The following is a 25,906-nucleotide window of genomic DNA, read 5'->3' as shown; positions in this document are numbered from 1 at the left end:
ACTGAACAGACCAAATCAGCTCAGTCATTCCCCACATGAATTTGCCTCCAGACCCTTCACAATTCCTGTGGCATTGTAGAAACCTACTAGAACTATTTCTTTTTTTTTTTTTTTTCTAGATTTCAGGATTTTACCAAATAACTGTTCCTTCAATTCAAAATATTGAATTTAGTGTATAATTTCTTGACTTTTTGACTCAGTCTCAATAAAACACATCTAACTGATATTTGCAGGTGTGACAGGGGCAGATACACTAATATCACCTTACCATACTTTGACTTTTCCAGCACTGCCTGTCCCAAACTTGATCACTAGCCTCAGTTACAACCTTTTTATAAAGAGTTATTCTCAAAAATCCCCCAAACAACCCAAAGCCCCAAATAACCCACAATCAGACCCAAACTAGCAATAGAACAAACCAACCAACAAAAACCAACTCCAAAAATACCAAACCAAAAGAAACCCAAACAAACAAAACCCCCCACAAAACAACAAAAAAAACCTGAGCAAAACAAGCAAAAACCCAAACAAACAAACCAAACAAACAATCAAATAAAAAACCCACTTGAGATCAGCCCTTTTTAATACCAAGACCTCTTGGACATCCAAGGATCACTAAAATGAAGCTGAGGACTAGACCACCAGCTTTCTGTTTCACTTGACCCTTTGCTGTTTGAGATTTCTCTTGCTGGCTCTTCTCCTCATCTGTACCCTGTAAATTAATTTGGTGTTCTGATTGAATTCTCATTAGCCTTGACAGGACTATTCCTTATTGTTGGCATTTGGGTCAGGCAGTGTTTGTCACCCCCTTTATGTCACCTTCTGGAATGATTTCTTTCTTTGGACATTTAAAATACATGGTACCTCCTGTTTGTCATGCTGGAAGGCTGAAAATCTTAGATTGACCTGATCTTAGATCAGCAAGAAATGAGGAATTGCATGTTAAAAGTGATAGGCATCTCACTGTTATAAATAGAAGAAACAGAAATAGCAAATAAAGCTAACAAGAAGTGACAATGTAGGATATTTCTGTGTCTAAACAAACAGATGGCTTCTGTACAGGAGTATATCTTGATGGTCCTCAAATAAGTACTGGGAATTTATTAGGCAAATAAATTAAGGAGATTTCATGCAACAACAGAAAATGGCATGTCATTGTTCTGAAGAGTTTCCTGGAGGGAAAAGAAGCAGCGATTTTTTTATGCATGGAGAGGATGGTATGCAGTAGGATTTCTTTATCCATTGAATATTGTTGCTGTCTTATCTGGCTTTCTGTAGCTTGTACATCTGTTTTCTGATACACATCTGGAATTGCATCTTGCAGCAGACAGCTGACTGACAGTAGAGATGGGCCATTTCCTGATTGTAGATATTCTCACAAAAATGACACTGAGATGGGACAAGTACATGTTTTTACAGACTGAAATTGTTACCTAGACCACTTTCTTCCACAATTATAATTTATCATTGCTTTCTCACAGCACTATGGTAAGAAGGATGACAACAAATGAAAGAAAAGTAGAAGTCTAACAGACCAATAAAAGTTTCCCTGGCTGTCCCCTACACCTTGCAGTTCCTCTGTCTTCTGACATGTACTGTAGAGAAAAAAAACAAAGAAATGAATTCATCAGAAACAGAATCACACACCTGAAGCCTCAAAAGAAGACACTGTATATTCCAATCTTGCAAGTACCAATCTTTAACAGAGCACTCATGCCACAGCTGCTGCCCAAACATCGCAGCTCTGCCCTCCCCACAGAAGTGCAGCTGGAACCTCTCAAGCACCATTAAAATGAACACTCCGAGGTGGAAAAGGACATTTCCTCAGCCAGCAGCTGCTGATGGGCTTTGACAGAAGGGATAAACAGCAGCCAGAGCTGGGTCAGAGCAGGGAACTCCAGCACAGGAGAGATATTCCCCAAAGCAGCCTTTCCACAGCCCCTGCCAGGGAACAATTACCAAGATAGGATAGCTGAAAAGAGAACTCAAAATCCAGATATGGCTAGTAAATCATTCCAAATCTGCATTAAAACCCCTCACATATACATAAACACACAAAATCAGGATTTCCAAGTTTTGTTTTAGCTAGCTTTATAGAAGTGGTTTCAAGGTAAGCCAAATGCCTTAATGACAGAACAAAGGCACTGAACAGTCTATCTGGCCTATCACAATCCTAGATACAACCTCTGCTGGAAATATTTTTAAAATCTAGAGAAAAACACTTCACTGTTAAGGAAACTAGCATTGCTTAATGGAAGTCACTGACATACATCAATTCAGACCATCTGAGAATGTCTCTAATTATATTGTTTCCATCACCTTTATGTTTTCAATCCTCTAGCAATTTTAATTAATTTGTCTCCTCTAGGCTCGCTGGCTCAAAGTTCTGTGACTAAAGAATGGGAATAGGAAAACAAAGAGGAAGCAGACTTTCTTCTCCAGGCTTAGCCAGCTTTAACAATTTTAGCTAAAGCAGTCTTTCATGGCACTGGGTATTCTCAATATTATGTGTTTGGGTTTATTATCTGGATTCTACAGTGAATTAGGTTTTATATGGGTACCCTGATGCCTTATCTCGAGCTTTGAATTAACCAAATTTTGTTTTTTCTCAGCAAACATGGTAGGGGGAAAAAAACCTCAAAGCATAAGTGCTACTCTGATAGAAACTGTGCAGAAATCTGTCTGAAATCCCATAAAAAAGAAAGGGCTGTATAACTATCCCCTGCAGAAGAGGGTGCTCATTCTTTATGGCATCTTACACCATCCATTCTCCCCCAAGTCCTCATTTCAGCTCTGACCTAGGCTCTCACTCAGGTAACCTGTGACTCGTCTGCCCCTCTGAACCGAGCACAAAGGTATAATCTGGGGATAGAAATGAAAATCTGGGTGCTGCTTTCATTCCAGGAAACATTTCATAGTTCAGAGAGGTTTTCTCAGTGCAAGTCCTTATCATGTGCCTTCTCTATAATTCGCCACATGTTCAGAGGCCAAACAAATGATCCTGTAATCCAGAGGGAAAGGGTCAAAGCTGATACTTTCTGCCTTTCTGCACTTGCTTGCAGAAGCCAGGGAGGATTTATCTGTGATAAGAGCTCAGAGCAAATGACCACGCAGCGACTCCGCGCAGCTTTGAGCAGGGATAATCCCAGCAGAGCTGAGTTACCCTGGATCCTGATTTCTTTTCCAAGGAAGATTTTTTTGAACAGTGAGGAGTAGGAAGCTCTGTTTCCTATATGGACCATCAGAGCAGCAGGACAATGCTCTGGGGCAGTGCTGAAAACTCTTCTACATTCACAGTTCTGCTGGTCAAGTTTTAAACTGTGCAGGCTGTGTAAGAAAAGTTCCCTAATTCACCTTTGTGTGGTGAAAGTTTGGGGGATTTTGATAAAATTAAATTTTGAGGTATTGCTACCTCAGATGAGGTGAAACAAGACTTGTGTAAGCTCTGCCAATTACATTTTTTGCCTCCAAGATAATGGCAGAACAGTTGATGACACTCAGACTCCCTGGTGTAGCTCAATTGAATTGTTAAAATACAGACATATCAAACTATATTTTATGTATTTTAGAATATCACTTCCATATTGTATCATGTCATAGGCAGAAAGTAGAACCAGATTTCTAAATTCAAGTGATTTTGTAGCTCCTTTTTTACCTGTGCAGGGGAGAAGCAGAAAACAAGAATAGTTGAAGCACTGTAATGGTCCTGCCCTACAGCTGGGATGCCATTATGATAACTCCTAAACAAACAAGATGAAATTACTCTCAGCAGATCAGATCTCATGCTGTTAAATTTCTCCCTCTCCATAGATCAGAACTTGGGAAAATTCTGGACCATGAAAGATTTAACAATCAAGCCAGGAGGACCAAGGTAATTCTCCAGCCATTTTCATATGCTTCATTCAATGATAAACCCAGCTTTCTCTGTTTCTTTCTAGTTCTAGAATATGCATTTGCTTTTTGATCCTTTCAGACTTCAGCTGTGGTAGAAAACAAGAAAACTAGCCCCAGGACATTACAAGGACACATTCCACCACCGTGATGGTGTGCTACAGTTTTAATTGCAGGCAGTTCTTCTTTGGAACATTTTCTCCCATTTGGAAGAAGAACTGCAGTAAGGAACAGAGCCGTGGATCTCATCAATTATAGAGCATTCCTATTCCCAGGCAGCACTGATTGCACAGGCAGGCTTTGCTCCAGGGTTCCTAGGGCAAAGTGGAAATGTAAGATTTTTACACTAGGGATGTGTATCAATGCAAACAAAGGCACAACATAAGCATGCACTAGTGAAAATCACAGATGTAAGCATGCAGCCCTCTCACCTTTTAATTTGTTAAAAAGGTAATTAGCAAAGACAATTATGAGATAAAGGCAATTTATTTTAAGGATAACTGCATGCATTTCCAGAATGAGTAGATTTAGAGTGGTTCACAGAAGTATTAAAGCCATTCATCTCATTTGCTTGTTTCCTGACTATTCAAGGTTTCCTTTCCCACTCAGTAGTCTCAGCCTTGCCAAATGACATCGAATGGGAATTTGTACCCAAACTGCACCATGGCACAGCAGTTACAAAAGGCTGATGTAAACTCTCTAAAACTGCACATCACATTATCCTGCATGAGATGTTTTGTAAAGCAGTAACACAGTGCATTAACTCAGCCATGCATTGCAATGTCCACATCCTCCATCATTTAACAGGAAAACATAACATAAAACAAGATACCTCTTTTAAAATTTGTGCCATTTGGAAAAGTTTGAGCTTATTGCAACAGCAAAGCAGTGCTGGTAACACCCTAATGTTCAGCTTTGGCTGAAAAGGGCTTGCTCAGCAAGAGGGGCTCCTCTGCTTCTCATTCTGCCCCCACCAAACAGGCTGAGAGGCAGAAAAACCTGGGACAGAGGGACACAACCAGACCAAACCAAATTAACCCAAATTAACCAAAAAAATATTCCATAGCATGGAACATCCATGGTGTTCAGCAACAGAATGGAAAGCAAGGAATTTTAGAGGGGTTGGCCTGTCATTTCCTCAGGAAGTGACTGGGTTACCCGTGGGAGGGGGGAATTATTGCCTTTTCATCTTTTTCTGTTGCCTTCTTACCTCTTTTTCCACTTATCAGTCACCTATTAAACAGTTTTTTGGTGGTTTTTTCACCCCCAACATTCCTTACTTCTACTTTTCCTCTCCTGAACCACAGGCAGGGTAAGGCTTGAAGTGAGGGAGCAGCTCACTCAGCTCCTGAGTGCCCACCGTGGTTAGCCCAGTACACTGAGCACTGAGAAGAAATAATTAATAGATGACTGGTGCAGAGGGCTGAAACATATAAATTTGGTATAAACTCCTAGTGTCTAATCACAGAAAAAGACCACAGAAAGGTTCCAAGAAGCCATAAGTGAAGAAAATACACAGCGGGAGTACAACGAAAATTGGAATGACAAATGTGCTCTCTGATGCATTTGGGAGGCAGCTTGTCAGGGTGGTGTTGTGACAATAAATAAATAATACCACATTACCTTTGTGCAGTGCCCTTCAGTGACAGACCAAGGTGCTTGCTCAGGTGAAACACAGCAGAAGAAAAACAGTGCTGGTACATCAAGGCTTTTTCAACACAGATGCAAAAATGTCCCAACAGAACTGACCTAAGTAAAAACCATTTGAAATAAAGGCAAGCCATTACCATGGGAAATAAACAGAATCTGCTCTTGACAACTTCAAGTCAGAATTAAAAAACAGTCAAGGGGAAAAAAGGCTTGTAGAAGTCAGTAGCATTAACAGCCAAGATCAGAGGTGATCAAAGTAGGGAGCAAATGAATGTTTATGCAGTTATGCATGTAAAGCTGTAATGAACTAATTTAATACAGCAGCTTTCATGCTCCAAGTATTTCCTAAGGAACAGATTTAATCCATATTAAATACAAACACAGGGGCTCAGAGTCAGGCACTAGTGTAGCAGAGAGTAAAAAAGATGTTGGAACCATAAAATATAACGTGTCCACTCACATTAGCATTTAACTGCTATAAAATGTGCCCTGAAGTTGGAGTTCAGAGTTCAAGATCAGCTCAAGTAGTTTACTGATGCTGTCCATGATTTTAGACTCTGGAATTCTTGATTCCACTGGAAAAAAATTGTATTATTATTATTATATATTGTATACTATAGATTCACTTAAGGACTGTACTTGTAACTATTTGTCAGCAAAGCCTGGAGGCACAAATGGTATAAACAAAGCCCTGAATTTGCCAAACTACTCCCAGTGATACACATTACACTTGTGCTCAGCTCTCAGACATACAATGATTTCATCAATTCAGCCTATGTATTAATACAGCTATTCCGGTAGAATTTTGTAATATAAAGAAGATACAACTCTTCAGGTAACATCAGAATCCTCAGAAATATAAACCAGCTGCAAGATGAAAAGAAGTGAAGTTGATTTTTGAAGGGATGATGGTCTATAATTCGTCATTTATTGAAGACCTGGAGCTGAGTGCTGTGAGCACATCGTGGGCTGACTGCAGAAGGAAGGAGGATGACTCGGAGTGTGCAGGGCTCTGGCATTGAGGCAGGATGAAGGAGTCTTTCCCTTGGTCTATTCACTCATCCAATACTCATCTATTTTATCTGATCACTTTTGATTAGTGCTGCAGTTTTCACTTTGTACTTTGACTAGAGAACTCTGATGAATGCAAATGGGGTGAAAAGTGAATTATAAAGGTCACAAGAACAAAAAAATGAATTCCAGTAAATCAAGCCATATGAGAAGTCATAGCAATCCAGTAAAGTTCCCACTAATTGGAAAAAGGGAAATGTAAAAAGGGGAAAAAGAAATACCCAGAGAACTACAGCTGCGCTGCTGGAGAGCTGACACCCATTAATGTAAGAGGGGCTGCTAATCCTGAACCACTGCTGAGATGACAGAGATACTCCTCTGTTGCTGGTGAAACAAACACATTGACAGTCTTTTATCAGCACTTCAGGTTTGTCTGCTTCCTTTGGGTTTGAAAATTTGTCATTTTGCCAGTCCTATTACATTATCACATGAATGTTATCACCCAACAATTACAGGGCTGAGCAACTGTTTCCTCTGTATTTGGTATGTGAGGTACTTCTTCCACTGCTTGACATGGAAAGTTTGGAAATTCAAATCAGCCTAGTGTATTAGTAGTGTGAGTACACAAATTCAAATATCCCACATTCTGGTTGGATCCCTTCCTGTGAGAAATTAAAGCAGTCATTTGGGTCTTCCTCTACCGTCAAAGTCCAGAGGGCAACTCAGTGCATCAGAGAGGAGATTTGTGTCTCCAAGTGCAAATGTCACACTACAAACAATACTACAATGTAATTTTATAGCACAGTCATATTCTCCTCAGATCAAATACTCATTGAAAAAAGCCCCATATGCTCCATTGAGGTAATGAAAGAAGTTTGATAAAACATTGATAAAATCTGAAGATTGCAGTCTGAATTTCAGGGAAATTTGCATACCTGATGGTTTTGAGAGTATCTATTGCAGGTCTGAAAGTTGCATGGTGCATCCACCAGAGTGCAGGAGTGCAAAGCAAAGGAATAAATGCTGCTCCCCTGCCTTGTCAAGCCACTGGTTCATCTTAGGAAAGCCACTGCTCCTTTCTCTCTCTCCCAGCAATCCAAATCTCCATTTCCTCAAGTGTACCTACAGGATGCAATGTGAAAAACATTGTAATAACAGGAAAGACTCCTTAGGTACCTGCCTAACCATGGTAATGTGCCTAAATCTACTTTGCATACTGATTCTAATTCTGGAAAATATCTGCTGCCTCCACTCACTCCTAACTCTCCTCTTTCAGCATATCCTGCAGGTTTATGGCTTATCTTTTATGCATATTGATCATGGTTTCAGCAATTTCAAGTTAGTTATTTTTGACATCAACAAGGTTCTGAAATCAATACACACTCAAATCTCAGCATGAAAGCCAAAGGAAATTAAGCCAGTGAAGCATAGGACAAAATGATATCATTTATTCATTTTAAGTCAGTCATGAATGTCTATTACAGGTGTAAAATATCAGAAAACTTTCAGAACCAAAATTACTTCCTTAGAGCCCCAGGCTTACTGCTTCCTTTGTCCTGAGATATAAAAACCCAGCATAACAAAATAGCAAAAAGCATCTTTGTTTTACAGAGATGGAGACTATGACTAGATAGAAAATGAGTTCTTCCTCTGAACTGCAACCTTTGAAATTCAATTTTTGAAGCAGCTGGAGTTTAAAAGATGAATCTCACTTTTCAATTCAAGGTGAATATTTGCATTCAATTTTTTTATTTTTTTTTAATTAAGGAGAAATTAAAAATATAGATTATTACTAAATAAATCCATTTTGTAATACTCAACCCATACTTTGGCACGGATTTTTTTGTCCTGAAACAAATATTTCTTGTGCCCGCCAAAGACACCGACAGTGGCATTGGAGTGGGAACATTGAGGGTGCTGAGGTTTGGAAAATATCCAGCAACACAGCAACTTTATAGACAAGAACCAGAACTGAGGGAATCTTTTTACAATTTTCAGTTGTGGCACTGAGCATCTCTCATCAACAGATTTACCAATTTTCCACTCCTCAATAGGAATATTTTTTTGGCACTTCTCTCTCTCATATAAATTATTGCTAATAATTAAAATGAAATTCTCAAGATGTGTGAGTTCATTAACTCCGTTAATGAGAAAGAACATTTTGGACCTTATTATTAGACTGTCATCAGTATCTGTTAGACAGCTAAATTAATAAAGTGATTATATTCAAATAACTCAGGCATTTGCATTTTATTTTTAACATGACATGTCTCTCTAGCTTGCCCTGAGACTGGGGGGAAATTGCTGGCCATGCAGAAGTGCAGTCTGGCTGGATCTCAGGACTTCTTAGGGGCTGAAAGAGCTGAGGTCTAGGCAAGGGCTACCAAAGCCTCAAGGCATGATTCAAGCAAGCAAGAAGTATAGACATGCCTTGAAAATAAAGATATTGTGGTCTCTTTAATGTTAGAAAGCAAAAAACCTGAAAGAAAAGGGTAGAGAAGAGACATTTTTTATCCTTGAAAGCATCAAGATAAAGCAAGACACAGCAATAATTCTCTCCTGCGCTGCACCTTTGGAACTCTGCCAACATTCTGTGAAAAATATCCAGTGGCTAAGAGCAGTACACAGAGTGGAACCAGAGCTCCAGTGCCTCCCATCTCGTGAAAAGCCGTGGGTATTTTATAACGAGCTCGGCGTGCTCCTCTCTCAGAGATGCTCCCGCTATGCAGGGGCCCTTCTGTGCTTCTCTGGGGCTCTGCAGTCAAGGCACAGAGACACAGCCTCAGCTCAAAGAGAAATGCTACTGCTCTGAAAACCATGTCAGATGGGGAAAAATGGTACCAGTTAAGACATAAATGCATAGATCATATTAACTCATAAAATCTACATCTGATTGTTCGTAACATGTGTCTGCTTTATACGGATCCCTCAAGCTGAAATTTCAGAACTGAATTTTTTGCTCCCAAATGTTATTCAAGACAATACATGCAACTTTTTTACCTCCACCTCCTCAGTACTAAAGACAAAAAACCTGACTTTTCTTCCCTTTCTCATGTTTCACAAGTCAGAAGCTTCACAACAGCAAAAAATAATGGAAAATAAAACAGACATATGCAGTGTGCTTCCTGCATGAACCAAAATAGATTTCAAATTTTGTAATCTTTAAAGCCAAACAAGATAAACTGCTGCTTTTTTAGATTTACCAAAGCCACGTGGAAAGAAACCACTTGAGTGAGATCAGCTGCTCCACAGAGAACTAGATAGGAGGAAAGTGGAGGGTTTTTTCAACTCAATTAAGACATGGTTCTGTCTCAGAATTCTGTCTCCGTGGTGCCTTGTAGACAAGTGCAACTGATGAAGAATTTAAAGCACTGCTTCTTCTACTGAGCCTGCTCCAGTTACAGAACTCAGATATTTACAAAGAGAAATTTAACTGAAAAAAATAGCATAGCATCTGTACAACTGCTTAAATATTTATGCCACAGCTTATTTCTTTCTTCGGGGCTGCACTTAGCTGCACGATTGAACAGTGCAGCAGTTACATTCAGATTCATCCCAGAGATAATGAGGGAAACCAAGTGATGTATTCAGAGCTGTCATTTGGAAGCAGTGTTGGATGCTTTGGCGTGACCCGATGCTGTGATCACTGCGAGGATGCAGAGGCCCCACGGGAGCTCTTTGCTGGGGGAGGAGCCCCCACAGAGGACCCCAGTGCTTCCCCTGACAAGGTCTCTCGTGAGAACATCCATCCTATCCTGTGAATATCCATCCTACTTCCTATTCCACTCTTCATTTAATCACCGTAATAAAACTACAGCTGATGCATGTGGCAAGCTCACAGCCCAAAATCCTTTCACTTTTGAAGATGGAGCTGAGAGAGGAGGGACAGTGTTATAAATCCAAAAAATCCAGTGGCCATCCCTGCAGCAAACACTCCTCAAAACAACTTTGAATCCAGCTTGATGGCAGCTGAAAGTCCAAACTAAAGAGCAGCTCCTCAGGGATTCCGAATGTGGCACCAGTGCAGAGCTGGGAATCAAACCCCACAGGCAGGCAAGGACGTTCTAGAGTAAAACATTGCAATTTGCCATTCTGGAATACTCTACCATAACATTAGCCACAAGACAAGTGCACTTCACACATTATCTGGCTCCCCACAGAACAGTCACACAGCTAACCAACAATCCAGTTCAAATATCTACCAGCAATCCATGCAGTCACTACTCCAAGATACAACTCATTCTTCTCTATTCACTAAAGCAAATCTCATCAATGACTGAGCCACTTACACACAGTAAAAAAGGAAAGGAATGTGTGTGTTGGTCTATTTACTTTTGCTCTCACCAGGAGATGCTATTTAAATCATTCATCCAATTACACACAGTAATCAGAACTAACACAAAATCTTGTGTACAGCATTACATCTTTGGTTTTCTGTGGGAAAAACACCAATAGTACATAGACTCAAATTTCCAAACACAAATATAATGTTGTGACTGATATAACTAATTGAAACAGTTCTTTTTTCCATAGAAGTGTAGCAGACATTTCTGGACAGAGAGGTGATATCTTCCAGAACAGCTTTTTTGAAGTAGGAACTGTATTTGCATTTAATATTAAAGCAGGGTTTTATCAATGACTGTAATTCAAAGTGAAGACGTTCAGACTCTGTACACTGAATTAACTACCTTTTCATTGAAAAGCTGTTAACTCTAATGATATATCCGTCTTTAATAACTCAATGAGGAATATTAAGGATAGGCTGAGATTCTCCAACCTAACTAAAATTGTGGCATAAGAAACCTGTTCTGATTTAAAGTGACATTATATTTCACAAAGCTTTAAATAGGAATGTTTAATATATGGCTTAAAATAACCACAGTTCTTCAATTTAAAGTGCTATTTCTTGTTAAACGTGTGATATACTACAGGTTCACATCATCCCTGCACATCAGCTGGTTTCATTTTACAGTTCTAACAGGCCTGGCACAGGGCTGGTTACTGAGTTACATGCCTGCATCTTTTAAAACACCAGAGACTGACTTCAAAAAATAGTGACTGTGGCTACCTTTGAAAACACAAGGTATGTCCAGAAATTTTATTTCTAAAAGGCAGCTTTTCATATTAGAAATATTCCATATAATGGCAAACTAAAAAGTAGCAGAGAATTTGAGCTAAGTTCTATACATTGTGCTAGAAAAAAGGGAGTGGTAATATGAAAATGTGAAAGCACTTCATTTTGAGGTTTTAGGTGCTGATATTTCTTTTCAAACCAGTCAAAAACTCCACAGTCCTTTCCTGAGAAGGGAATATCCATGCCTGCACCTCCTCTGCAGGTTCTGAAGGATAGTTCACTTCCAGTTACATCCAAATGCAAGACACAAAAGGAAAAGCTCTCACTGAGTGAAACCAGGGCAGCTGTTGGATCTTTTACCTTTGAACCCCACACTTCCATTCATTAGTGACTCAATTCCAGTTTATATAAACAGCAAATTACAAAGAACACCAGGGGTCTTCTGTATTTTTACTCATGATGTGCTGTGCTAGCAAATCCAGGGGCTAAAGTGCTCTGTGTGGAGTTATCTCTGCAGGGATCTGATTTTAATTCTGAAGCTCTTCCTGACAGAGAAGCTCCCCTGACGGAGGGAAGTTCAAGGGACAGAGCTACAGCTTGCAGAGAGGAGCAAAGGCAGGCAGCAGTGAACTGAACTGTGTCTGCACTGGACTCCAGCTTCTTTGAGGACTTCTGTATTTCCTCTTCCAAAGTGATTGAGATGATTCAGTTTCTAAAGAATATCTACAATGTTTTTTAAACACAATTTTCTAGGCAAAAATTATGTCTATGGCCTGCACTCTAACAGGAAATTACAGAGTAACTTGCAATGGAAATTTCACAGATAATAAAAACATCAGGGACCGTACACTTTGTGCCTTTTTCTCTTGTGAAACAATTTGATCCAAGAACTCTTGAGGATTTTGCTGTCTAGCCTTTTGCCACCTTCCTCCAGTACCAGTTATCAATATAGGAAAAAAATAATATATCCTAATTTACACACTGATTTAAAACAGAAGAAAATTTGACCCACTGAACATCAGCACAAATTAAGATACAGTAAAAAGCATCCCTAACATTCCAGACAGCTCAAAAACAATTATCTTTAAAACAGCTTAGAGGGATTATAAATACACATTTTAGCAGGCAGGAGATCCAACAATGAATAAAGGGAAGATGCTGAACCCTCCTTTTTGGGCTCTGAAGAATATTACAGAAGTGTAAAATATAGAGTTAAAAAAACTCTTTTAAAAAGCATAGGGATTGCTTTGCTTAGCTGGAAATAGTCAACAATTTTCTATTTGCATTATGAGCCATTAACTGGGGAGCAGACTTGCAGGCTCAGAAATGTGTTAATGGAAGAGCTGTCAGATAAAAGGGTGGCTGCAGAAATGTGGATTCTGCCATTCATAACATTGATGTATCTGTGAGTGTCAGTCTGCAGATCAGTCTGGTCCAAAGGCCACCAAAGAGCACAGTAATCTTCCCAGTGACTTATGTGGCACTGGCACAGGCTCTAGACAAATTTAAATCAAGACTGGTAACCTCTAGATAGATGCTGCTAAATCCTGTTAAAATAATTTAATTAGGCTTAATAACCTGAATTTGTCCTTAATGTGTTAGATGAGTCTGCACCAGAGATCACTGGAGTTAACACTGCGGTCTTAAAGCAGCTTTTTCCTCTGCTTAATGCTCTGCCATAATCCTTCACTAGGATCATTGTCATCAAGGCTGTGCTTCAAAGACATAATGGGTACATATCATGAGAATGTTAGGTTGGGCAAAAGTGCTTTTAGTGCTTAAGTAAAGAGTTTCAGCCAAAATCTCCATCAGTGGATTCTTGACATCAAGTTCTGCCTAAAAATGTTTGTCATTTGTTTGCAGGTTTCTTTAAAATTCTTTGATTATTATTCAGTATACAATGGGCAATTAAAAAAGCATTTGAGGTGTTTCATGGGCTATTAAATATAAAGAAACAATGCTTTAATGGTCACCATATTTGTACTATGCATTAATTTAACAATTTCTTATCTCCACTTTTAATACTTTGCCTCCATGTTTTACCTTGTTGGCATCTTTTCTTTGCCCAGTGCTGCATCAGGGTTCAGTACCACTGCATGGCGAGACTCAGTCAGTCCAGTAACGTGGGAAAATCTCAGGCTAGAGAAATTAGCACTCTGCTCAGATACAGGCACAGTCCTATTCTACCATGCCTTGCTGTTTTCACAATTTTGTATCTGCTCTGGCAGCAGTAGCAATTATTATAATGATACACCATCCTTACTACATTCAGAGTCCAAAGAGAGATTGTGACTGAGAGAAAAGAAACTCAGCTGAAAGGATGGCAGAAAGTTTTTTAGTGACTTTAAACATAAATTTGTTCTGATGCAGTGAACTCTGATGAAGATGAAATTATATTGGTAACAGCAAGACTCACACTGAAATTGATTTGGTTTTTTTATTTGGTCACCTTCCTTCCACTGATATTAAAAGAAATCCAACCAATGCTTGTCACAGCTTCAGGAGAGGTGGCCATGCTAACATAAACTCACTAGACTAGATATCTCAGCTGGTAAAATCTCCAGTCAGCTCCATACTTCCATATTTTACATACATCAACAGCCTTATCTTCCAGACTAAAAAGATTCATGCTAATAAGCATGCTCTGATCCAGTGTGTTGTAACAGATCCAAACACCTAAACGTCTAATGCAGACACCAAGAGCAATTAAAGACTCCCGTGAAAGCCACAGAAAAAGTTAATGCTTTAAAAGTAGCTACCAGCAGTAGGAAATACTTAGATAATAAGGGAGATTTACACAGCTAGATTAGGACTTTAAACATTCCAAAGAGATCATTTGCTTTCTATGTATTAAAATCTTATTACATAGGAAATTAGCAGAAAAGTACTGAGAATTCTAAATCTCAAAAACAAAGCACTGCAGAGCATAGCAATTAGCACGAAATTAAGGGCTCGGCAATCTGACAAATGAATGCAGTGAAGTTTCTCCTGTGGGCTGAAACAGCCAAGTGAAAGAGTGGTCCAAAGGGCAGGAAAGGACAGAAGTTCTGTCCCTGGAGGAGAGAAAAGAAAGCGAAGTCTCAGCAGCACACAGCGGTGCTCACTCACTGGCTGAGCCAGAGTAAGTCAGATTTATAGGGCTGGTCTCCCTTCCTGGAGCAAATTGCCATCTCACAACCGCAGATAAGGCAACCTTTATTATCCCTTAATTTTCTCAGTGGTTCTCAGAGTAAGGCCTCTGCCATACATCCGTTCCCCTGAATTCAAAGGTCCCAGAACAGCCTTAGGCTCAGTCTGTCCCTGGGGGAATTAATGAGAGGTACATGGGGAACAGAATTTAATGACAGATGACAGCGTGAAACTGAATGCTCTAATTCCCTTTTTTGATCTGATACAATGACCAAAGGAAGCGGTGTCAAACCAGAGAACAGAGAACTCAAACTGCAGCAGGCAAATCATGGGAAAGAGAGGACACAAACGGGGTGCAGTAGTGTTTCCAGATTTTAATCAGTACAAACCAAAAGGACCTAAATACCTGGCTCTTTAAAAATCTAGGCAGAGAATGGATAATTATATTTATAATAATAATACAAAGAAACCAAAAACTGTCTTTCACATGACAGTGGATCTTGGAAAACATCAATATAAATGTACTAATCTCCCAATACAAGGTGAAGAAAACAGGGAATAGCACATGGTGCTTCATTAAGAAACTTTTCTCTGACAGCTGTGCTTTAAAGGCACAGGACACAAAGTAAAAAAGATTATTCAGTAGCACAAGAAATATGTTTCTATTAGAGATATGACTGTTCCAAGGTATGTAGATCCAGCTTCAATTTCAGGAACAAATAATAGATGTAGATAGATAGATAGATAGATAAAAGAACAAAAGAATGAACGAAAGAGATAATGTATATCATTTGGTGATGTCAGGGTTACCATGAGAGGAACAAATAGATAAGATTGGGCAATTTCTTCAGGAAGTTTTCCTTCTTAGGGTCTCAGGTAGAGTGGGAAGAACTAGTTAAAAAATAAAACCCCTGAACTTTCAGGATAACCAAAATCAACACAAAAACCTCTAGTCTGCCAAGTGTTCAGGGATGTTGGTGACATCAGTAATGGCCCATGAGAGGAGCTGCAGCTCGCAGGTTCCATTTCCCCGTGAGTGCTGGAGGATGGTCCTTCAGCCACCCCTCACTCAGTACCAGGCTGCTGAAAACCTCTGTAGAGAGCAGTTCTCAGCTTCCAACAGGACTATATATGATGCCTTCTTAAAGCTTCCATACTATTCCTTTGGCTTGGAACACATAAGGATTCTGGAAAACATCAAGTTAGAATTCATCTGACTCAGTCTCTTCTCGGGAGATGAGGCTCCCAGTTACCTCTGCAAGCACTTCTCTTCCTTTAAAATCAAAAGGCAGGGAAAATCTTTCACGTAAGAGCTCTTCTGAGAGGTTTGATAGCACAGGAAGGGTGGTTCCATGCAGGGCCTCAGCTTCAGCATTTACCTGTGTCAGCTGCTCAGATAAATCTGTTCAGAGCTTTACTTTAGAATCCAACACAACAGCTTTTCATCACTGTCTGAGGCACTTAACATGGGTTATAGTGTGATTTTATAGTAATTTGAACAGTTTAGAGCAATGCTTGGCAAAGGCATTAATTATAATTAGATTTTTTTTTCAGGCAATTATTGCACATAGCTGTGTGCAGAGAATGTTCAGCCCAACAGAATCCTCATTTCAGACAGGGCCTGTTCTAAGAGCCACATCCACGTTCTCTGGGCTACAACTGCAGCTACACAGAGCAAGCAATTACCTGGGCCATGGATAGCAAAAAAAACAACCAGCATAAAGTCATGTAAAGCCAAGCTGAGAAAATACAGAGCCAATTTTAGCAAGAAAACCTTGTGTGGAGGTGTGCGTTTTTAGACATCCAGTGATTAATTGGAAATTATCTTGTAGCTTGTCCTACATGGTTTTGGGCAGAGGGAAGAAGATAAAATCATAAGAGGACTAGGGCTTCAGTAGGTTAAAAGTTCTTAGATATTCCTTACATCAGAATTTTTGTATTAAACTATGAACACAGCATTTCTGGCTTTGATTCCCTTAAATATAATAAAAAGAAAAATTGCCACTTGAAGATTTTCAGTAATTCTCATTCCAGTGTAATTAGATGTAATGATCAGAATCTCTCCTAATGCATTGCAGTTCTTCCTAAGCACCAAGGAACAGTGATACAAGTAATTTGCATAATTACCTCCAGTTAAATGAGGAACACAGCTTAACACAAGAGTTGCCATTGCTTCCACCTGAGCTCCTCAAACCTCCTGCATCACACCATGGTGTTGTGCAATGACTTTGTAAGCTGTTTGTGTCACTTTATTCATTATCCATGGAATTTGTTCTATTAAACACAGTCCACAGCTCCAGCCGACTCATCCACAGGCTGGCTGCCCCCAGGTTCTTTGAGGGAAACATCTGCTTTACATCCCAAAGACAAAGTCATGCCTCAGTATTAACTACTTGTAGTTAACTACTGCCTGCCTCACCCATCAGGTTTGGAGCACAAGCGGGACAGATTCAGCTTCTGATCATTTCCTGGATTAAGAGTGGATCTTTGCACTGAATGCATCATAAATGTTTTATGTATGTTAGCATTTGGAGTTAATAAGAATAGTCCTAAGAAACCCAATAACAATTTTATAATACAGTTCTCATTTATCAACAAATATGAACATTTAGATTCCAATCTCTTGGACCATAGTCTGAAATTCTTTAAGACAGCCACTTCCACTTTGGTTTAACCTTTACAAATTAAAGAAACTGATGATTCTATTAGCTTCTCCACCACCTTCTCCATTTTTTCCTACATGTGTAAGAGCAGCTGATAAGAAATAGAAGCTTAGATAGTTAGAGAAATGCCTTATCTGGCAAAGCATCACTAGACATTTCTGGTTCAGGAAGGTTGCAATGAATACATCATATTACATTGATTCAAAATAAACCTCTGCTCTCTTAGATCACTCACTCAGCTCATTACTCATAACTATTCCAGGCTGCTCTGCTTTTGAGAAGTGTCTTTGCATCTTACCTTAGTCAGGAAATTTCATAAATCCTGACTACCTTGCTCTTTAGTCATTATTTGCTCTTTGTTAATTACAACAACTTTTTCACTGCATTTCTGTACTCTTTACAGATCTGCTATCTATTTCCAATTTCTCAGATATTAGAAAGTGTTCAGCAATCACTGTGCAATGCCCTTTGAACTTATGTGCTCTTGAAAGCAGCCAGCTACTGATACTCACCCAGTCAATCAAAAAGCATATTTTCAGAAAGACAACATAAATGAGCTAGTCAGCAGGATACCAACTCTTATATTAAAAGTTTTAAAGATTTACCAGATACCTAATTGGAATCATTGCTCGATCCCAATGCACTTTTGGCAAACGTGGATACCAGCCTGGAAAATCCAAGCCTGGTCCTTTATGTGGCCATGTCTGTACCCGCAGCTCAGAGCGTGAGGGAGAGCAGGAAGCATCTGTGGATGTACAGAAACCTTTGAAAGATGCCTTTGATGAAGGAAGCCTTTGGCACACGCATCCTCGTGCGAGCAGGAATGAGTGGCTCTGCCACAGGACTGAGCTGGAAGCCACACGCACACCCTTGGGGACAGCTCACAGCTGCTCTTCTCCAGCTTTGCTTTGTCCAGGCTCAGCTCAGCTCCAGCTGTGCCCCCGCAGTGTTTTGGGAAGCCTGGGGCAGGGGGAGCTCACTCCTGGCCCAAAGGACACCACACATCAAATGGACAAAGGACAAAGATCAGGGTGCAGCTCACAATTCCTCCAGACATTTACTCCTTCCTGACTGCACCCCGCAGATTTGTAAAGGCTGAGAGCTCATGAAGAAATAGAAATGTTTAAGGCTAAGGAGAAAGCCCAGAACGAGGATCCTGCCATCCCTTCCATGTTTACACTCTGTCAGCTCTGTTCAAACACGAGCTGTGGGACTCAGCACAACTGCTGTACCAAGTGTCACAGGCTGAGCTCTCCAGATGAGACAAATGATCTGATTCCTGCCAGGAGAGGTGCAGCAGAACTGAGACTGTGACACAGCTGGATTGGGAAGCACAGCCTGGATTTTCTCACTAGGCTTACAAAGAGTCAGACTGTTTCCCAAGAACATGGAGTGTCACTGTCACTGTCACAGGAAGGATGCTGGACCAGGCAAAGGTTTAGATTACTTTGTGTTTACACCCAAAGTAAAGTGAAACTGACACCTCTTTTCTTTCTGCCTCTACAAAAAGCACTAAGGAAAGCTAAATCCTCCAGTTCTTGCTTAGATTTCCATATGCACAGTGAAAGAAATTTAATTAAGTGAGCAGAAGTATAAAAAGCAAGGAAGTCTGCTGTCTTTCTTGTTACTGCAGCTTTTTTTCAGCAAGAGGTCAAAATACCTCTTAACAAGAAAGCACTTCACATGAGTAACTACGGTTTATTGTCTAAACCAGGACTTCTTGTTGTGCATCGTAATTTTCACTGTATTTAAAAACACATTTCAGTGTTCTGACTGGTAAAAGCACTGTTCTGGGAGAAGTTCCTAACGTTGGGATCTGCAACCCAATCTCATGACTAGGCTAATCAACACGTCTTTTTTTGTTTTCTTTTTTGTATCATTAAATATACTTCTTCCCATTATCTCAAAGAAATTTTCCTAGAACTGCTTAAGAGGTGTTCCTTTATCAGCTGCTTCATCTGTGATGAAATAATCAACCTTTCTATGAGATTACCTTTATTTGCATTTTAGTGCACTCATCAACTTGATTAGAGAATAGGAATCCAAATTCTCTATAGGACACTACACTCACTGAAAAAGACTGCATTTGACTGGATTTGATTTTAAATCCAAGAAGATTTAAATACTGTATTCAGAATCCACCAATGAGCAAATCTTTTTTCCCCACAGGCTCCTTATACCCATGTTGCATGCAAAACAAGCATTTTTAGACTTCAGTCTTTGTCACTAAACCAGCCAACCTTGTCTTTTAGGTTCACACTTCATAGTTCACTATTAAGTTCACACTTAATTTACTGTTACTTAAGAGAATGCTGTGTTCACTCCCAGGAAAATCAGGCAAAAATGCTGCTCAGAAATTTATTGCTCTAAAGTTTGCTGCATTTAGTAAATCAGCAGTGAGCAGAGCCCACAAGGGCTCCTTGCATAGTCATTTATTTCCATTGCCAAACTACTTCCACAAGGAGCTGTCCTTGCATCTGTTGCCTTTAGGAGCTGATATACAACATGGGTGTAAAAACCACCTACTTGCAAAAAAAATGATATAAAATCTTAGTTACAAATGCAAAATAGCAATGCATAACTATTTTGCTAAATGTATATAGTTAGAAGAAAGACAGGAATAAAAGTTGGACACTCAGGTTGGGATTTGCTGAAGGCAGAATATCAGGGAGAAAGTGATATTCAGAATAAGGAAAATTATCTAGGCCCTTGAATTCACACACTGATGTGCTCAGGATTCAGCCTCAGATTTTGTCTTAGCTGCAGAATTTCCAGAAAAGTCCTATACACGTTTTTATATTATCCTGGAAGATTGGTACTACTGGACCTCCATTATCCTTTTTTCCAAAAGCTTTCTCATTATTTTTCTGGGCTTTTTTTGGGTGATATTTCTATGAATTGCACTACCAGCTGCTGTTGCCTCGGGCTGCACAGAGGACTTGCACATACCCAGTGCCAAGCTGCTGGGAAGCCACTGTAGGAATACAGTTCTATCATGTATTTGTGGACAAGTAATTCTTAGAAAAGATACCCTCAGTTATGACTCATTCCTTCCTTAATAGGTACACCATTATTACAAATTACAGCTCTCACAATGCGTGAGACCCAGCTAGTGCTCCATAATTACAAATGAAAGGCAATGATTCTTCTAATCTTTGGCTTTTTTGTATGGTATCATCCTATTTAAGATCATAAGGAAAGTAATAACATCATGAATAAGAGGCACAGCTACATCCATCATTTTAGGAGAGGCCTCCTTTCCTCTTCTGTCTTACTGAAGGCAAGAGTTTAACCCTTTCACTGGCCAGATGAGACCTGCAGATGAATCCTTTGTCCAGAGAGAGGGGAAGAGAGAGTGATGGACATGTAAAGAGACAACATCAACTATCAAAGGCAGTGACAAAAGGAATTAAGCTTCAAATGGGGAGAGAAATTAGGAGGTGCGGGAAATTAAATTAACGAATCTAAAATACTATAGAAGGATCCTTTTAAATATCCCTTTCCTTCAACTCCTGCCCCACATCATCCCCTCTGTCAATCCCAGGATGAGATGAATCTCACATCCAGGCCCAGCACTGACACCTTAAGAGGAACAAATGCCAGTGCCTGATGATTTCATTGTTCTTTAAATGCCTCTTGACAGCACCCAGTACAATCTCCTCTGCAATTTTTCCAGGCACTGGGTTGGACTAAGAGGTCTGTGACTTCCTAGGTCTTTCCTCACACTCTCCTTGTAAATTATAACATCACTGACCACCTTCCAGCCAGCTGGAACCTCCATAAACTCCCAAGGTCTTTGGTAGCTGGTGAAGAGGGGTGATGCCATGGCATCCACTAGGTCCTGCAGCGCTCTGGGATGAGCTCCATCATGCTCCATGGACTTGTGAATATTGAGCTGCTCCCTTACAATTTCAATGTCCACAAATAGAAAATCTTGATCCTCTGACTCAGGGGTCATGGTGGGCCAATTCTACCCACATTCCTAAAGGCTGAGCCAAAACAAGAACTGAAAACCTCCACTTCACCCTTAGGTGTGTGTGGCTCGAGGTGTGAGAGGTGCCCTGCTGGCTGTACCAGCTATCCACTCCTCACACATCTTTTTAGACACATTGGAATTATTATGAAGCACAGCATTGTGCAAAGAAAGTCTGGCAGACATCACACCTTTACTCATGCCATGATCATACACCGTCACAATGCAGCAGGTTACTCAGTCATGGAAAATACCCCCACTAGGGATAAATGAAATGGTAATTTCATCTGATCGACTTTTATGTCCTTTGTAAGAGTTACAGTTTCAAGATCAATCAAGACTAGATACATCCAGCAGGATATTTCAGTACCTTTTTGATCCATGATTTTCAAGTTTTCTGTTACTTTCCCATTCAAAAGAGGCCACCACAGTTCTGCAGACAATGTGATATATCTTAAAAGACTTCAGCTTTTCTCCATGTATCTTTATGCCCACAAGCTGAAACTCTATTAATTAAAAATTCTTTATTCAATCTGTGTAGCAAATGAGACAACCAAAACCTCTCACAATTTAGCTGTAATGTAGGACTGGCAGACATTTTCCAGCACTGACTGCCTCCTAAAACCACAAGTCCTTCTTCCCACTGCCCAGACACAGATTCATCCCCTCATTTCTGTGGCAGGGAAATGTGGCGACACAGACCAAGACAAACTCAGGGTAGACTCCACTAGACAGCTTCAATTTGCATGACAACTGCACTGACTGAAAATATTTCATAAAATACAATTATGAGCTCAGCATAAACATAAAGAAAAGTCAAAGTCAGGTTGTCTGATTTGCTAGTGGCAATCCATTTTATTTTTTGAGGTGAATCTCCCCGTGCACTACACCAAATTTGAAATATTCACATAGGAAGTACTTGAAAACATTATTAAAATGGTTAAAATAATGGCAATAGATAATATTTTCTGAGCCTAATCACTTCAGCCATTTAAATACTCACTTGATTGAAGCTTTTGGGACCTAGGAATTTAAAATGATACTAAAAAATTGGTAAGAGATTTCAGAAAACCTAGACAAGATTTCAGAAAATAAAATACCATAGTGAATAATGCATGGGAAGGTTTGCTGCACTCAATGTTTATTTAATGTAATAGTACATATGAGTTTACAATCTCACTTCTGTGGCTGACTCATTTAGCTTCTGAGGTCTGACTAATCACAACTAAATCTCTTGGTACTGCTTAAGGAAATCTCTGCTCAGTAGAACATTTGTTAACCTGTCCCCAATAAGCTGCAGCCATTACTGCTCACTCACATTGAGCTACAGCCATTCCCTGGCAGATGTCCCAGTAAAATAGCCAACCCAACTCATTACATATTAAAAGAATGAATAATATATTCACTATTGAAATTGGATCAAAATATTGAAAGATTCATAAAAATCCTCCCACCTCATTTGAGGAAGAAGAGGTAGACACTATCACAAGCACTTCACTTATTGCAAGACTTGCTAGCAGCACATCAGTGTCACAGCTGAATTATGATATTCCAGAGATGCCAGCCTTCCTGAGTACAAAAGTGACCACAATTTCAATAAACCGGAAGGACACATGATTTAACACCAGCGTGAAAGGAGTATGGCATTAGCCTTCCATTTCTTCTCTGCACCTTCTCTGCCAGCAGCTGCCTATTTGCATTTCAAGATCACTTAAAGTGATGTTAGCAGCTTGTCTTTATCAGTATTTTAGTGGTCTTCAATTCCATTTTACAGTCAGATCTCTAATAGAAAAGATCTAGATAAATCAGTTCTTTGGCTGGCAATAGCCATGGCTCAGGCAGCAGGCACACAGAGTTTCTGAGATAGGAGCAGGCAGCTGGCCCAGGTTGATCAGACACAGCCCTGCAGCTGAACCATCAGTGGTGGAATCTCAGCCCTGCAGAGCTCCCTGCTCCTCAGCAGCAAACACCATGCAGAAACCAGCACCAGTCACCAGCAAGGCTGGAGCGCCTTGGCACAGCACGCCCTGGTCAAAGCCAGAGGAAAACAATGACTTTGGACTGTGTTCTTCCAATATTCACAAAGTTTGTTTTCTGAAGCAAGTGCCACTGCATTGGGCACTTGGAACCAATAACCAGGTTATAAAAATTTACAAGTGACCATGAATCTTCAGGCAGATCTTTCCATTAGGATTAATTGTAAGCAGTGTAATAGTCATAAAGAATCCCCAGAGAGAAAATCACCTCTGTAATTAATTGTGCCATTTGACTGATAAAATAATGTGTATTTCCATTAACAAAACTGAATGCAAACAGAATCGATTTTCGGCTTTCTTTGGTGTAAACACAGCTTATTATCTAGATTAATCCCTCCCCAGGCTTTGTTTTCTGGAAGACCTTTCTCCCAAAGCCACACAGAAGCAGCATTTTTACCTTTATAGGCGCAGATGTGATGTAGGATCCGAGAATACATTGATGTTACAAGGGCTGGAATGGCCTGGGAAGCAGACCCTGCCAGCGAAGGGCTCGGGCTGAGAGCATCCCTGTGCGGCAAAGGGCCGGGATGCGCTGGTCCTGCCCGACCTGCAGGGACAGCCCCGGGATTCACCACTCCCTTCTGATCCCCAAACACCGCCATCCTCACAGCCCTCACAGAATTTCCCTGCTTAAAAGGTTTCCAAAGTGGCATCTTTCTGTCCTTGCGAATACTCTGTGTCCTCCTTCCTTCAGAGCCGGGCCCGGGCGCCTCGGGAATTCCAGAGCGGGCAAAGCCCCGCAGAGCATCAGCACAACCAGCCCGAAATTGATAATTAGGCTGAAATACTTCCCTCTGGCGGCAGAGTCTGTCTCAGCCCATAGAAATCAGTGCTTTTAAAAATTCTTCTAATTGAAAATCCAAATTAGACTTTTAATTAACTGTAGAAACAGCCAATACTGTCCAAAATGCAATCTGATCATGGTCTCGGTTCTCTTGCCCTCAACACAGTAAAGTGCACGTGAACACAAAGATCTTAAAAGTACAGAAGACAACGTTCAAAATCAGCAGGACCAAAGCCTACATTGAAGTGCTTTCCCAAATCAAATTTTGAATCAAATAGCACACTGTTTAATTAAAGAACTTCATTTGCATTCCCAGCTTTCACTGCTTTTACAGCACATTGCTTAATTATATTTTCTAATCATGACAAGAGACACAAAATCTCACTCACTACTTCTACTCCTTAATTTGCAGAAACCTTTACAGTTTGCAAAAATATTCACTGAAAAATAACTGAAACACTGGAGATGCAAGAACATCCTTGTGTATTTTCTGAACACACACATTTCAAATCAGAATTTTTCTAAATTCCTTTCAAACTCATTGTGAAAACAGAATATAGTGGGAAGTAGAGTAGCACAGTTTGGATGAGGAACAGAAAATCCATATATAAAAGGCAAATTTGGGATTACTGGTATGAATTTCACAGGTCTGCACCTGAAGTACCAACCACAGTGTCACAGTGATAAACAGGCTGAATATATATTCTTTACCTTAAACACTATTTAAAAATATTGCAAATTACTCACTAATTTAAAGCAAATTTTGTTTCCAGCAACTTGCCTTAAAATCAGCCAGTGCTTATTCAGCAGTAATGATGTTCTCCTTTTAGAAACTGCACCGAGCAGCAATTCTATCATTAAACTGAATCATAAATGAATTACCTCAATTTTTTTCCTGCACAACTTTGCTTTGATTGTTATTGTAAAGGTTCTATCATCATTTAAATATGCAGCTTTAACAAATAAGTTTTCTTGTGTTCTGTTAATCCCTTGCTCTTTCAAGTTTTTAAAGGCAGCCTGAAGAAGCTGTGTGCATTTGCTGAGCAGAGAATCCTTCTGCAGGGAGGATCCACCAAGGATGAGAATCCTTCTGCAGGGAGCTCTCCCCACCAAGGATGAGAATCCCTCTGCAGGGAGCTCTCCCCACCAAGGATGACTTCATCCTGCCTCAGGCCAGAGTGCCCTTTACATTACTCACTTTTATTTTGTGTGTATTCCACCTCTTTATCCCTAGGGGTGACCCGAAGGACTTCACGCAATCAAATGTATGGAAATCACCATCCATTTAATCCCTTCTTGAAATTTTTTCGACTGGTGCAGAGCAAAACAAGGGCACAAATACCCAAGGGTCTGCACTTTGAGTAAAAGCACTTCTAAAACGCTGTCTGCTCTTATCTGAGGAGCTGGCTGGGTGGCTTCTCCCTCGCTGCACCACAAAGCAAATTTGTTTGAATACATCCATTGTGGAGGCTGCCTGCTCTCCGCTGGGCTGGCTCTGGGGCACCACCTTTTATTCTCATTAGTGAAGGGATGCCATTGGGAATTATTTAATCTCAGACATTAGTCTTCAAAACTGTTTGTTTTGAGGGCATTTGGTTTAATATACATAACAAAAGCAGTAGACTGTCTTGAAAGGAGAAACAAATTCTCATATAGTTTTATCAAACATGACAAATAAGCATCTCTGAATCCTTT

At 40.0% G+C, this 25,906-nt stretch overlaps 1 long non-coding RNA gene across 1 annotated transcript; it reads right to left on the bottom strand.

Moving 5' to 3' along the window:
• Nucleotides 1–507: 507 nt before the first annotated feature.
• Nucleotides 508–24,150, bottom strand: LOC107211442. The gene is made up of 5 exons (XR_004499628.1): nucleotides 23,825–24,150; nucleotides 7,488–7,674; nucleotides 6,002–6,116; nucleotides 5,515–5,640; nucleotides 508–1,595 (listed from the first exon to the last, which is right to left on the bottom strand). It is a non-coding gene; the product is annotated as an uncharacterized LOC107211442 (long non-coding RNA).
• Nucleotides 24,151–25,906: the final 1,756 nt, after the last annotated feature.

The sequence above is a fragment of the Parus major genome, chromosome 15 (assembly GCF_001522545.3).
Source record: "Parus major isolate Abel chromosome 15, Parus_major1.1, whole genome shotgun sequence".
NCBI lineage: Eukaryota > Metazoa > Chordata > Aves > Passeriformes > Paridae > Parus > Parus major.
Note: the sequence above shows the minus strand (reverse complement) of the source record. Positions and strands in the feature narration are given on the sequence as shown.